Here is a 12,232-nt window from a genome sequence, read left to right as displayed (position 1 = left end):
ATCCTGCTACTTTGCCAAATTCATTTATTAAGTGTAGTAGATTTTTGATGGAGTCTTTAGGGTTTTCTATGTATAATAACATGTCATCTGCAAATAATGACACTTTCACATCCTCCTTTCTAATCTGGATTCCTTTTATTTTTTCTTCCTGTCTGATTGCTGTGCCTAAGACTTCCAGTACTATGTTAAATAAGAGTGGCGAAAGTGGGCATCCCTGCCTTGTTCCTGTTCTTAATGGAAATGTTTTCAGTTTCTGCCCATTGAGTATGATGTTGGCTGTAGATTTTTCATATATGGCCTTTATTATGTCGAGATATGATCCCTCTATACCCACGTTGCTGAGTATTTTTATCAGAAATGAATGCTGGATTTCGTCGAATGCTTTTTTAGCGTCTATTGATATGATCATGTGGTTTTTATTCTTCATTTTGTTTATGTGGTGTATCACATATATTGATGTGCGGATATTGTACCAGCCTTGCATCCCTGGGATGAATCCCACTTGGTCATGGTGAATAATTTTTGATGTATTGCTGGATCCGATTTGCTAGTATTTTGTTCAGGATTTTGGCGTCTATGTTCATCAGGGATATTGGCCTGTAGTTTTCTTTCTTTGTAGTGTCTTTTTCTGGTTTTGGAATTAGAATTATGCTGGCCTCATAGAACAAGTTTGGAAGTCTTCCTTCTTCTTGAATTTTTTGAAATAGTTTGAGGAAAATGGGTGTTAGTTCTTTTTTGAATGTTCAATAAAACTCCCCCTTGAAGCCATCCGGGCCTGGGCTTTTGTTTGCTGGGAGAGTCTTGATTACCTCTTCGATTTCCTTAGTTGTTACTGGTCTGTTCAAGTTTTCTGTCTCTTCCTGGTCCAGTTTTGGGAGACTGTGTGTTTCTACAAATTTGTTCATGTCGCTTAGATTGTCGAATTTGTTGCCATATAGTTGTTCATAGTAGCTGTTAACGATCTTCTGTATTTCTGTGGTGTCAGTTGTTACTTCTCCTTTTTAGTTTCTGATTTTGTGTATTTGGGTTCTCTCTCTTTGTTTCTTGGTGAGTCTAGCTAAGGGTCCATCAATCTTGTTTATCTTTTCAAAAAACCAGCTCTTTGTTTCATTGATCCTTTGAATTGTTTTTTTGTTCTCTATGTCATTTATTTCTGCTCTGATCTTTACTATTGCCTTCCTTCTACTTGTTCTGGGGTTTTCTTTTTGTTTGCTTTCTACTTCTTTACGTTGTGAGGTTAGACAGTCAACTAGAAATTTTTCTTGTTTCTTGAGGTAGGCCTGCAGTGTTATGAACTTCCCTCTCAGAACTGCTTTTGCTGCATCTCATAGATTTTGTGTTGTTGTGTGTTCATTTTCATTGGTTTCCAGGAAGTTTTTAATTTATTCCTTGATCTCCTTGGTAACCCAATCATTGTTTAATAACATGCTATTTAGCCTCCATGTGTTCAAATGTCTTTGCATGTTCTTGTTGCAATTGATTTCTAGTTTCATGCCATTGTGATCTGAGAAGATGATTGATATGATTTCAATCTTCTTGAACTTGTAGAGATTTAGTTTGTGCCCTGTCATGTGGTCTATCTTTGAGAATGTCCCACGTGCACTTTAGAAGAATGTGAATTATGTAGTTTTGGGGTGTAATTCTCTGTAAATATCTATTAAATCCATTTGGTGTAATGCTTCATTTAGAGTCTCTGTTTTCTTGCTAATTTTTTGTCTAGAGGATCTATTCAGTGCTGTCAACGAGGTGTTGAAGTCCCCTGCTATGATTGTATTGGTGTCGATTTCTCCTTAAAATCCAGAAGATTTTTAATATTTTGGTGCTCCTATATTGGGTGCATATATGTTTATCAAGATTATATTTTCCTGTTGGATAGATCTTTTCTATATTATGTAGTGGCCTTCTTTGTCTCTAGTTATTGCCTTCATTTTGAAATCCATTTTATCAGATGAGTATTGCTACCCCAGCTTTTTTTTCCTTTCCATTTGCTTGGAAAAATTTTTTTCCATCCCTTCACTTTCAACCTATGTGAGTCTTTTGTTGTGAGGTTGGTCTCCTGTAAACAACATATAGATGAGTTATGCTTTCTTATCCAATCAGCTACTCCTGACTTTTTACTGGAGCATTCAGTCCATTTACATTGAAGGTGATTATTGATATATACTTGTTTATTGCCATTTTTGTTTAGTATGGTTATATTTTTCTTCCTATTTCTTCTACTAATTACAATAGTCCTTGAAACATTTTTTTGCAGTGCTGATTTGGTACTAATGTATTCCCTTAGCCTTTTTTTTTTTTTTTTTTTTTTGTCTGGGAAACTGTTTATTTGACCTTCTATTTTGAATGATAGCCTTGCTGGGTAGAGTAGTCTTGGATTGAGATCCTTGTTTTTCATGACCTTGATTACTTCATGCCATTCCCTTCTGGCCTGCAGTGTTTCTTGTGAGAAGGCAGCTGAGAGCATTATGGGGTTTCCTTTGTAGGTAATCTGTTGCGCATCTCTTGCTGCTTTTAGGATTCTCTCTTTGTCTTTAATTTTTGGCATTTTGATTACTATGTGTCTTGGTGTGGGCCTGTTTGGGTTCTTCTTACTTGGGGCTCTCTGTGCTTCTTGAACTTGAATGCCTCCTTCCTTCATCAATGTAGGGACATTTTCTGTCACTATTTCTTTGAATATATTCTCTAATGCTTGCTCATTTTCTTCTTCTTCGAGGACTCCTATGATGCGAATATTATTACGTTTCCAGTTGTCCCACAGTTCTCTTAAGCTGTCTTCCTGTTTTTTAATTGTTTTTTCCTTTTGGTTTTCTGATTGGTTGATTTTTTTCTACTCTGTCTTCTAATTCACTGATCCGGTCCTCAGCTTCCTCTACTCTGCTGTTTAGACCTTCCAATGTGTTTTTCATTTCTGATATGTCATTTTTTTTTATCTCTTCTTGGTGGTTTTTAATTTCCAATTGGTTTATTTTCTATGTCCTTACTCATGCTCTTGAGTTTCCTCAAGATCATGGCTCTGAATTCTAGCTCTGTTTACTTCCCTAACTGTTCCATATTGATCTCATCCTTGGTGGAGGTCTCTTGTTGTTTCATTTGGCTTCTGTTTCTGTGTTTCACCATTTTGGCTATCACAGTGGACTTTGGAGCCTGTCAAGTTTTCCCTGTGGGTGTTGGTGTTCTGCTGTTTGTGGCTCCCTTTTCTGGGTTTAGATGAGTGTGAGAGGACCCACGTTAAACACCACTGTCAAGTCTTACTTTCCTGGTTAGAGTTGCTCGCCCGGGAAAGGTACTGTTATCCTCTAGCTTTTTGCCTGGAGGCTAGCAGTCTAGGTTACTTGAAGAGTTTTGGGTTGTCAGTTGATTGAAAAACTCCCTCAGCCGCTCAGCATAAGGGGATTTCACGAGGGTGGGGCAGATGCTAGTTGTTAATGAGCCTCACTTAGCACTTCAATGGCCCACAGGGTGGGGTTGGATCTCCGAGGGAGGGGCTTCTGCCTCTCCCCAGAGCCCTGGGAAGGAGCAATGTGGCCACCTTCCTGGGTGGCTGCCACTCAGCCAAAGCTCTGAGCGCCCTCCAAACCCCGAGTGTCCCGACACAGTTCCAGTCCAGTCCGCCCTCCCTCTGCCGGAGCCCAAGGTGAGTGGCTGTGGCTGTTTCAGCCTCTGTCCCGGCTGCGCTGCGGGGCCGCCTGGGAGTGTAACCCGAGGGCGCCGCTCCCAGCTGAGGCCGCTGCCGAGCTGCCGACCGTGGGCTCCCAGCCCCGTCTCGCGCCTTCGCAAGCCTACCGGGATGGAGTCAGTGTCCCTCGTTGTATGGTCCTCGCAAGCTGCTTTTCTGTTGCCTTTTCCCGTCGATTTGTCTGTGTGATAGATGTAATTCCAGTTTGGTTCTGGGAGACGGTCTGTGCAGCTCCGTTCACTCCGCCGCCATTTTGGAATCTCCCCCGTTGTTTTTTCTTATCCATTCAGCTACCCTATGTCTTCTGATAGGAGCATTTAATTCATTTACATTTAAGGTTATTATTAACAGGTACTTATTTTTAGTCATTTTTTTCTTTGTGCCCATGTTTCTCTCTCTCTTGATTTCTTCTTCTTAAAGCAGTCCCTTTAACATTTCTTGCAATACTGGTTTGGTGGTCATGTACTCCTTTAGCTTTTTTTTTTTTTTGGTCAGTGAAGCTTTTTATTTCATCTTCAGTTTTACATGATAGCCTTTCAGTATAGAGTGGTCTTGGATTCAGGTCCTCGCTTTTTATTACTTTGAATCCTTCATGCCAATTTTTTCTGACCTGAAATGTTTCTGTTGAGAAGTCAGCTGAGAGTCTAATCAGGATGCCCCTGTAGTTACTTTCTATCTCTCTCTTGCTGCCTTTAAGATTTTCTCTCTGTTCTTAAAATTTGTCATTTTAATTGCTATGTGTCTCTTTGGGTTCGTGTTGATTGAGACTTTCTGTGCTTCCTGACCTTGTGTGGCTTTTTCCTTCACCAGATTAGGGAAGTTTTCTGTCATCATTTCTTCTAAGAGTTCTTTATCCTTTGCTCACTTTCTTCTCCATCTGGCACGTTGTTACATTTCATAGTCCCGAAATTTTTTTTCTTTTTGCTGTCTAATTGGGTGTTTTTTCTACCTTGTCTTCCAAATCACTGATTCGATCTACTGCTTCATCCAACATACTTTTAATGTATTCTTGATGTCAAACATGTTATTCTTTATTTTCAACTGGTTCTTATTCATGGTTTCTATTTCTTTTGTTATACTGTTGCAGTTCCCAAAAAGTCCCTTGTAATTCTCCCTGATTTCCTTGAGCATCATTATAACCATCACTTTGAACTCTACAACTGATAGACTGCTTGCTTCCCTTCATTTAGCTCTTTTTCTAGAGATTCCCTCTGTTCTTTTATTTGGGGCCTGATTCTTTGTTTCTCCATTTTGGCCATCTCTTTGTGTTTGCCTCTAGTATATACAATAAAGAATCCTACTTCATGGAAATTCATTTATCACCGCAGAGTCTGGAACTGATTAACCATGATAAACAAGGGCTGACTATATGTATTAAATCTGCTGTGACTCCCAGTCTTTGTGGGCTGGCCTTGTGTAGTAGGTGTCCTGTGGGACCCAGTTGCACAGATTCCTTGATCTCCTGAGCTGGATGCTCTAGGAATGTCCCTTGTGTGGGTTATGTAGGCCCTGCTATTAAATTGTATCTTGATTGCTGTTGGCCCAGTTGTTGTGGAATCAACCCTCAGGCCGGCTGACTGTAAGGCTCAACTCCAACCATGTCATGGATATTGTACAGGTGCTTGTGTATGTAGTAAATGACTTCTGTGACTGGCTTATTTTACTTAGCATAATGTCCTCCAGGGTCATCCATGTTGTTACATATGGCAGGATTTTCTTCTTTTTTAAGGCTGATCTACCTGAGTCCTACTCACTCTTCACAGTTCAGTTTCACTGCCTCTTCTCCTCCGCACCCCTGAGTTTTATGATTGTGAAATTGCTATCAAATTTGGGTGTAATCATAAGACCTTTACATCAGGGACCATTTCTGTGTTTTTCACCAAATAATATTCAGGGTGTGGTACATAGTAAATAATCAAGCAATGGTTTTGTGTGGATGAAAGAAAATGACCAACTATTATGGAGTGAGTTTCATGTGACCTTCAATCCCCTAATTTTTGCTTCTTCCTTTGAAGGACAAATTAGCCATGCAGTGGAACATAGCAGCAATGGGAATAGACATATTATTTTCCCTTTGCTTCCCAATTGGTGAGCAATTATTTTCTTAAACCTACCTTCAGAAATGGGAGATTATTTTATCTACTAAATTATCCCTGGATGGCATATCATATAAAAAATGATCACTTCTCTGTGATTCAATATTTTTAACTCTACACATTTTGTGGCCACTGTGGTGTTCTCTACGAGTTTAAGAAACTTTAAAAACACACTTAAAGCAAAGAACAACCCTCGTTTGGTTATTTATTTATTTATTTATAAACTGCCTGACATTCCCATGTCTCAAGATGAATTCCCTTAAAAACTTAGGGACAGTGGTGGATATGAAGTAAACTTGTCCTGATTTGTAAGGGCTTCTACAGGATGCTACCTTCTGATGGCACTTTAGGGACGAGGGTGGTTGTACTTAAGAAAACTGGCTTTGTACTCAGACTTCCTCTCACTTTAGGCTCTAACACTTAGTAGCCATGGAAACTTGGGTGACTTATGTAAGGTCTCCAAGTTTCAGCTAAGTGACCTCAGGGAAGTTTAGACGATTAAATGAGGAAATACGAACTTAGCACAGAGCCTGCCACGCATGAAGCACACAGTTCGTTTGAGCTATTTTATCATTATCTTCTGTATTTTTCTTCACTGCCCTTCTGAAACTGGAACAGAGCAGTGGCATACTTCTTCTCCTGGAAACAGCACGGTCTGGGCACGGCTCTGGTGAGATTGTTGAAGTGCTGCCTTGCCAGGTGCTAGGTTTTCAGGAATCGGGGTTACAGGCCCAGGCACCTCTGCAAACACATCTGAGAAAGATCAGAGGCGAAATCACTTCCAGGGAGTGCCATTTCTTTGATGGGATACCTCAGGGTGTGGAGAAGAAATGTAGGCTCCTCCTGGGGAATGAAGAAATTGACAGAACAGAAAAACTTGGGCTAAGCCTGTGTTTCTTTTTGTAACTGCTAGGTGAAATTCATTAATGATCAGCTCTACTGTGGCAGCAGGGGCTATAAAAAACTAATGGGCTCCTGACTTTCCTCCTAATATAGTGAGGGTCTGTGGGGTTTGAGAATTATTTTGAGAGGAGACTCAGATTTAGGCCACAACTTACTGGCTGACGGATAAACCACTAGAAGGTGTTCAGAAGTTGATTTTGAACCCATTCAGAAAACATTCTTCGTTTGATCCTCCTACATCCAAGTTATTTAAATATAATTCAATCGAAGTGAAGCAGCTGTCCAAGGAATCAGAAAAAAAAGAAAAAATCGTTTCATGTTGGCTTAGTTGTTCTGTAAAGAAATGAATTTGAGGGTGTGGGCACAGCATCCCAGCCCACTCGGGGACTTTCCACAGGGCAGTGCAGCACACAGGGCTCCCGGATAACGAATAAAACAAACTAAGAAATAAATACAGGGTTTGAAGCAGGGGAGGGGAGGGCAGGACACAGCACAGAGACCTCAGTAGTATCGCACCATTAAAATTAGTTTCAGAAATAGCCCTGAAAACTGCAATGATTTGGATGGGGGAGGGGGCGACTTTTAAATGACATGACTGTCCCAATTAGATGCTCTTCTTCTGCACGGTGACTGCTGAACCCCTATTAGATCCAAGTTCCCTGCATAAGAAAAACTGCTCCTGCAGCAGATGGACAGGAACCAAGAGGAAAACATTTACACGTAGGTGAGCTTGAGATTCTAAGTGATGGAGAGCCCAAGGCTAGGAAATGAAAGGGGGAAATGGAATTAATACAGAGTGGAGGGTATTGCAGCTGTCGTGGGGAACAGAACAGAACAGCTTCATAGAGAGAAATGTGAGCTACCACGAGGCCGAGAAAGGGCTTCCTTACTTCTGCAGACAAGTCTGGAATAGGCTCCCATTTGCAAAGCTCTTAAACACATTCCACCCCAACTCGAATGTCAGTGGTTCTCAACCCTCCTGACGCCGCGACCCTTTAACACAGTTCCTCATGTTGGGGTGACCCCCAACCATAAAACTATTTTGGTTGCTACTTCATAACTGTAGTTTTGCTACTGTTCTGTCTTAGGCGACCCCTGTCGCGACCCCCAGGTTGAGAACCGCTGGACTAGACACAGAGTGCTGGTTCGATTCCTGGTCAGGGCACCTGCCCAGGTTGCAGACTTAGTCCCCAGTACGCAGTGTGCAGGAGGCAACCAATCAATGTTTTTCTCTCACATAGATTCTTTTCTTTCTTTCTTTCTTCCTTTCTTTCTTTCTTTCTTTCTTTCTTTCTTTCTTTCTTTCTTTCTTTCTTTCTTTCCTTTCTTCTTTTGTGGCACATGCCCCTAGCAGGAACTGAACCCAGGACTCTCTGGTCTGCAGGCCAACGCTCAACTGCTGAGCCAAACTGGCCAGGGCTCACATAGATATTTTCATCTCTCCCTTCGCCTCTCTCTAAAATAATCAATAAACACATATTAAAAATGCAGTTAAACAAACAAGCAAAGCAGATACAAAGTGTGACACATTTCATGAAGGAAACAAGATGCTGGCACAGGACGGGGAAGGCTCTGGGAGGCCCAGGCAGGAGTGTGAAAGGCCCTGGGTCTGGGAAGCCACCTCGGGGTTCGTCGGAACTGCTGCGCGGGCCTGGGCCAGCAGCCACCCTAGAGCTACACCAGAGACGGTCTTACTCAGGTCTCGGAGAAAATGTGCTCCAGAGTGTTTACTGTGGTAGTTTGATAGGGGACAGTTAGAGGGCCCATCACCAGGGGGGATGGTTGCTCTGGATGACCGCAGGGCAACCACCGGGAACCGAGGGCGAGAGGAACAGAATGGACGGGAGGGACAGAAACACAGATTGCTCTGAACGCAATGCCGAGTACAAAAGGCAGAAAATAGCACAAGACTCAAAGAGCAGTGCTTTTCATGCACACCGAACACACGCAAATCAGAGCCAGCCTCAGTTCCCTCTGTGGGGAGAGGTGAGTGGGAGTGAGGATTAGCGAAGAAGAAAATAATCTCTAATGTAAGGAGGAAAAAATCTTGAGTGGTCTAATTATGACAGTGTGCTAAGAACTTCAGAATGTGATTGGCTCGGATCTGCAACTAAGATGAAAAAGAAAACGAAACGGAAGGGAGAGGGCTAGCCGGCTGAGGCTGGGGGCGTGCCCAGGCCTGGGGCAGCCGCACAAAGGCCGCAGGCAGGCAGTGGTGGCCTGAGAAGCGGCCGGTGCCATCCTCTCATCGAGAGCAGAGGAAAGGGCATGGGGTAAGTGGAGAGAAGGAAAGGACGGAGCTTGGTTATACAAGGCCTCAGTAGGCCATGGCAAGAGGTTCGGGTTTTACTGACAGTGCACTGGATGGCTACGAAAATATTTTGAGCAGAGGGGTGATATGCCCTAGAGGACGTTTCTAACGGACCATGTTGTCCGTGGTAGGAAGTTTGGATAGGAGGGAGCAAGAGTAAAACCAGACAACATCAAGAGATCAGCTAGGAGACGCCCATGCCCGTGCCCTGGACCAGGAGACTGCACACATGGAGGGAAGTGTTTGAACACACCTGCGCACAAACCCATTCACACTTCTGTGCTAGGCAGAGAAGAGTCGAATTTTTACATGGCTCACATCCCTACTTTTCCAAGTGAATGTAATCCAGTGTTTCTTTCCTGTTGGACTTCTGTTGAAGAAACATAAATTCCCAGGACGCCGTTGGCTTCATTCCAGAAAAACAGTGAAACCAGACAGTGGTGACATGGCTGGCATCAGGACCAGGTGGTCCTGATTGGTGGTGACCAAAAACACCCCTACCCTAGCGCTGACCAATCAATAGAGACCCTGACCCTGACCCTATATGCTCATTTTGATGAATCAGCATATTAAAGGAACACCTGGAAAGCTGTTTTGATCCTCTCCTGATACCTCCCCTAAAATTCCTGCCATTAGAAAACAGATGAAAACCCTTAAGACAAAGGACCCAGTGCAGGGAGAGCACACCGCCATCTTCCTTCCTCAGGTAGGTATCCTTGCTCTCTTTCTTCTAAGCTCTAAGGGCCCCTGAGACTTGCAACCAGGGAGCAGTGGGCAGTGGCAGCTCACCCTGGGCTCACCCCTGACCCTGTCTCCAAGGGCCCTCCCTGTGGCTCTGTAACTTGTTTCCTGAGTCCATGCAGCCCAGATGGCTCATTTCTGCCTCTGTGACTTTTTCTAAAAGGCCAAGGCAACTCTCTGAGCAGCCTGCTCAAATCTTCTCTTCAAGTGTAGTTTCATTTTGCATGCTAAATAAACTTCTTGCACTAGAGTTCTTGGCTCTGAATTCTTTCTTCACCAAACTCAAGAACCGAGAGCCAACATCGCTGGTAACACCACCTCCAACCTGCAATCCACCTACACTTTGAACAACCAAAATGCTAAAACATGAGGTAATTTATATATATATATATATAATTGTGCATAGCCTAATGCTTCCCAAAGAAACAAAAAATCCTCATTGTACACAAGGCTTAGAACTCTAAAACTTTTCTGAAGTTATAAGGAACGTGTCATCTTCTACTTCTTTTATTAGTATATTTTTATATTTCTCATAAGCGAGTTCAAGTAAAGCAGAGTAAACACTAATGTAAATTGTACATTCAGTGTAGCTGCTTCAGGTCACACTGATAGACTTACATGGGCTACATGGCGTGGCCAGGGTTTCAACCCACAAAGGTCCTACTTCCCATTCACCAGGCACGGCAGCTACTTACTACCTTTATTTACTCCTCTCCCATTATTCACCATCCAAACTCCTGCTTCTTGTCCTGCCTGTGTGTGGTTTTAGGCAATTCAAGCATTCACAGTGGGTTTGAATGACCAGTAAAATTATCCTTGGCCCTCTCAGTTATTTGCATTTTAAAAGGCAGTTTGTCATCTGAATAGACCTCTAATCTGTTGATTTGAGAGTGAGGACGTGCACTTTCCAATTGTCTCTGGAATAGGGCTCAGCTAGAACTTCTGTGCTCTCTGGCATTTGAACCAGTACCTCTGCCCTGCAGCCCCAGCCCCCTCAGTGTTTTCTGTAGACTTGATGCCCAGGTGGGGCCTGTACCAGACCCTTCCTCTGACAGCCTCCCACCCTCTCAGCCCACCTTCTCTCGCTGGTCCGGGAGCAGCCTGCTCTCTGCAAGGTGGTCTGCCTGGGCCTGACATTGGTTCCACGACATCCCGCTTTCTACCCAGGGTTCTCTGACTTGGGACACCCATAGGAGCAGCCTGGAAATGCAGGGGCATCAGTGCCCCAGGAGAAGCCCCTGGCCAGTGGGTGATGGAGCCAGAGGGTGCATGCTCTTCTGTCCTTCACACGGACCAGTCTGAGGCACAGTCTACGTGATTCCCCAGAATCCTGGTGAGATGGAGCCCCCGTGGCCCACAGTGGTGATCCAACGTGAAACCTCATCCTCGAGTGAGCCTTCCCCTCCCGTGTTTCTCTCTCTGTATCCCCACTCCTGTTTCCTTGGACCAGTTATCAGCACAGACCACCTGCTTCAGGAAGCCAGGCTCAGGCAGGGCCGAAGCCAGAGCGCCTTCAGCCGGCCCTTTACTCTCGTGCTGCTCGAGGGAGGGTCCACGTGTTTAGATTACGGTTTATAACGTAGGAATTTCTCAGAGTATTTGCAGACAATGAAGAGAAATCCAATGGTTTGAAATTTAATGCGATAGATATTTACTGCAGTTTACCTCGTGCCAGGTGCAGAGCTGGGCTTTGGGGAGACACTGGTGAGTGAGCCTCCTTGACATTGTAGCCCAGTGTGTGCGGTTCCCTCTCTCTGGCACCACCTGCAAGAGAACGCAGCAGTCCACCCGAGGGGAGAGGTGACAGACCTTTAGGGCAGACAGCCACACCAGGCTAAGAGTGTTTACACCAGAGTCTGGTCGCCCGAATTCACTTCCTCACCCTACTCCTAGCTGAGTGACCTAACCTCACCCGACGTCAGCTTTCTCCTGGAAATTCAGAAACCTTGGAGTGATGGTGAGAAGGAAATGGAAAAGCTGTGCGCACTGGTCTCCTGCTGCCGGGCGCGGAGCAGGTGTGCCGCCCATTCTGGCTCCGCCGAGAGCTGCTGATTTCCACGGGGGTGTCAGTGCGGCGAGGGCGTGGGCTTTAAACACAGGAGGCGCAGAGAGGGCCGAAAAGGGGGTGTGCACTCTGCCCAGCCTGCGTCGGTTCAGTACTGGGGACATCAAAGGGAGAATTCAGCTAAACAAAAGGTAACCACAACTAATTATTTCAACAGATGTTAAACTTTTAGCCACTTTTTATTCAAGCAATTTATATCATGTTCTGTGTTCCCAAAGTATTACATTATGTTTATACATTTAGATGACTTCTGTAGGCTGACAAATGTGTTCTTAAATGTTAGAAATAATTTTAACTAAAAAATTTACATTCTCATACATTTTGTATCACACTTTGGCTAGTTTTGTTTTAACAACACCTCCCTGTCTCTGATTATCCTAGTCAGTCAAAAGTTCCGCATTAAAATGCATGGCTAATTCTAGGTGTATCTGGGAGGTTTC

The sequence above is a fragment of the Molossus molossus genome, unplaced genomic scaffold (assembly GCF_014108415.1).
Source record: "Molossus molossus isolate mMolMol1 unplaced genomic scaffold, mMolMol1.p scaffold_m16_p_13, whole genome shotgun sequence".
NCBI classification, from domain to species: domain Eukaryota; kingdom Metazoa; phylum Chordata; class Mammalia; order Chiroptera; family Molossidae; genus Molossus; species Molossus molossus.
The sequence above is the reverse complement of the archived record's forward strand: the minus strand, read 5'-3'. Positions refer to the sequence as shown.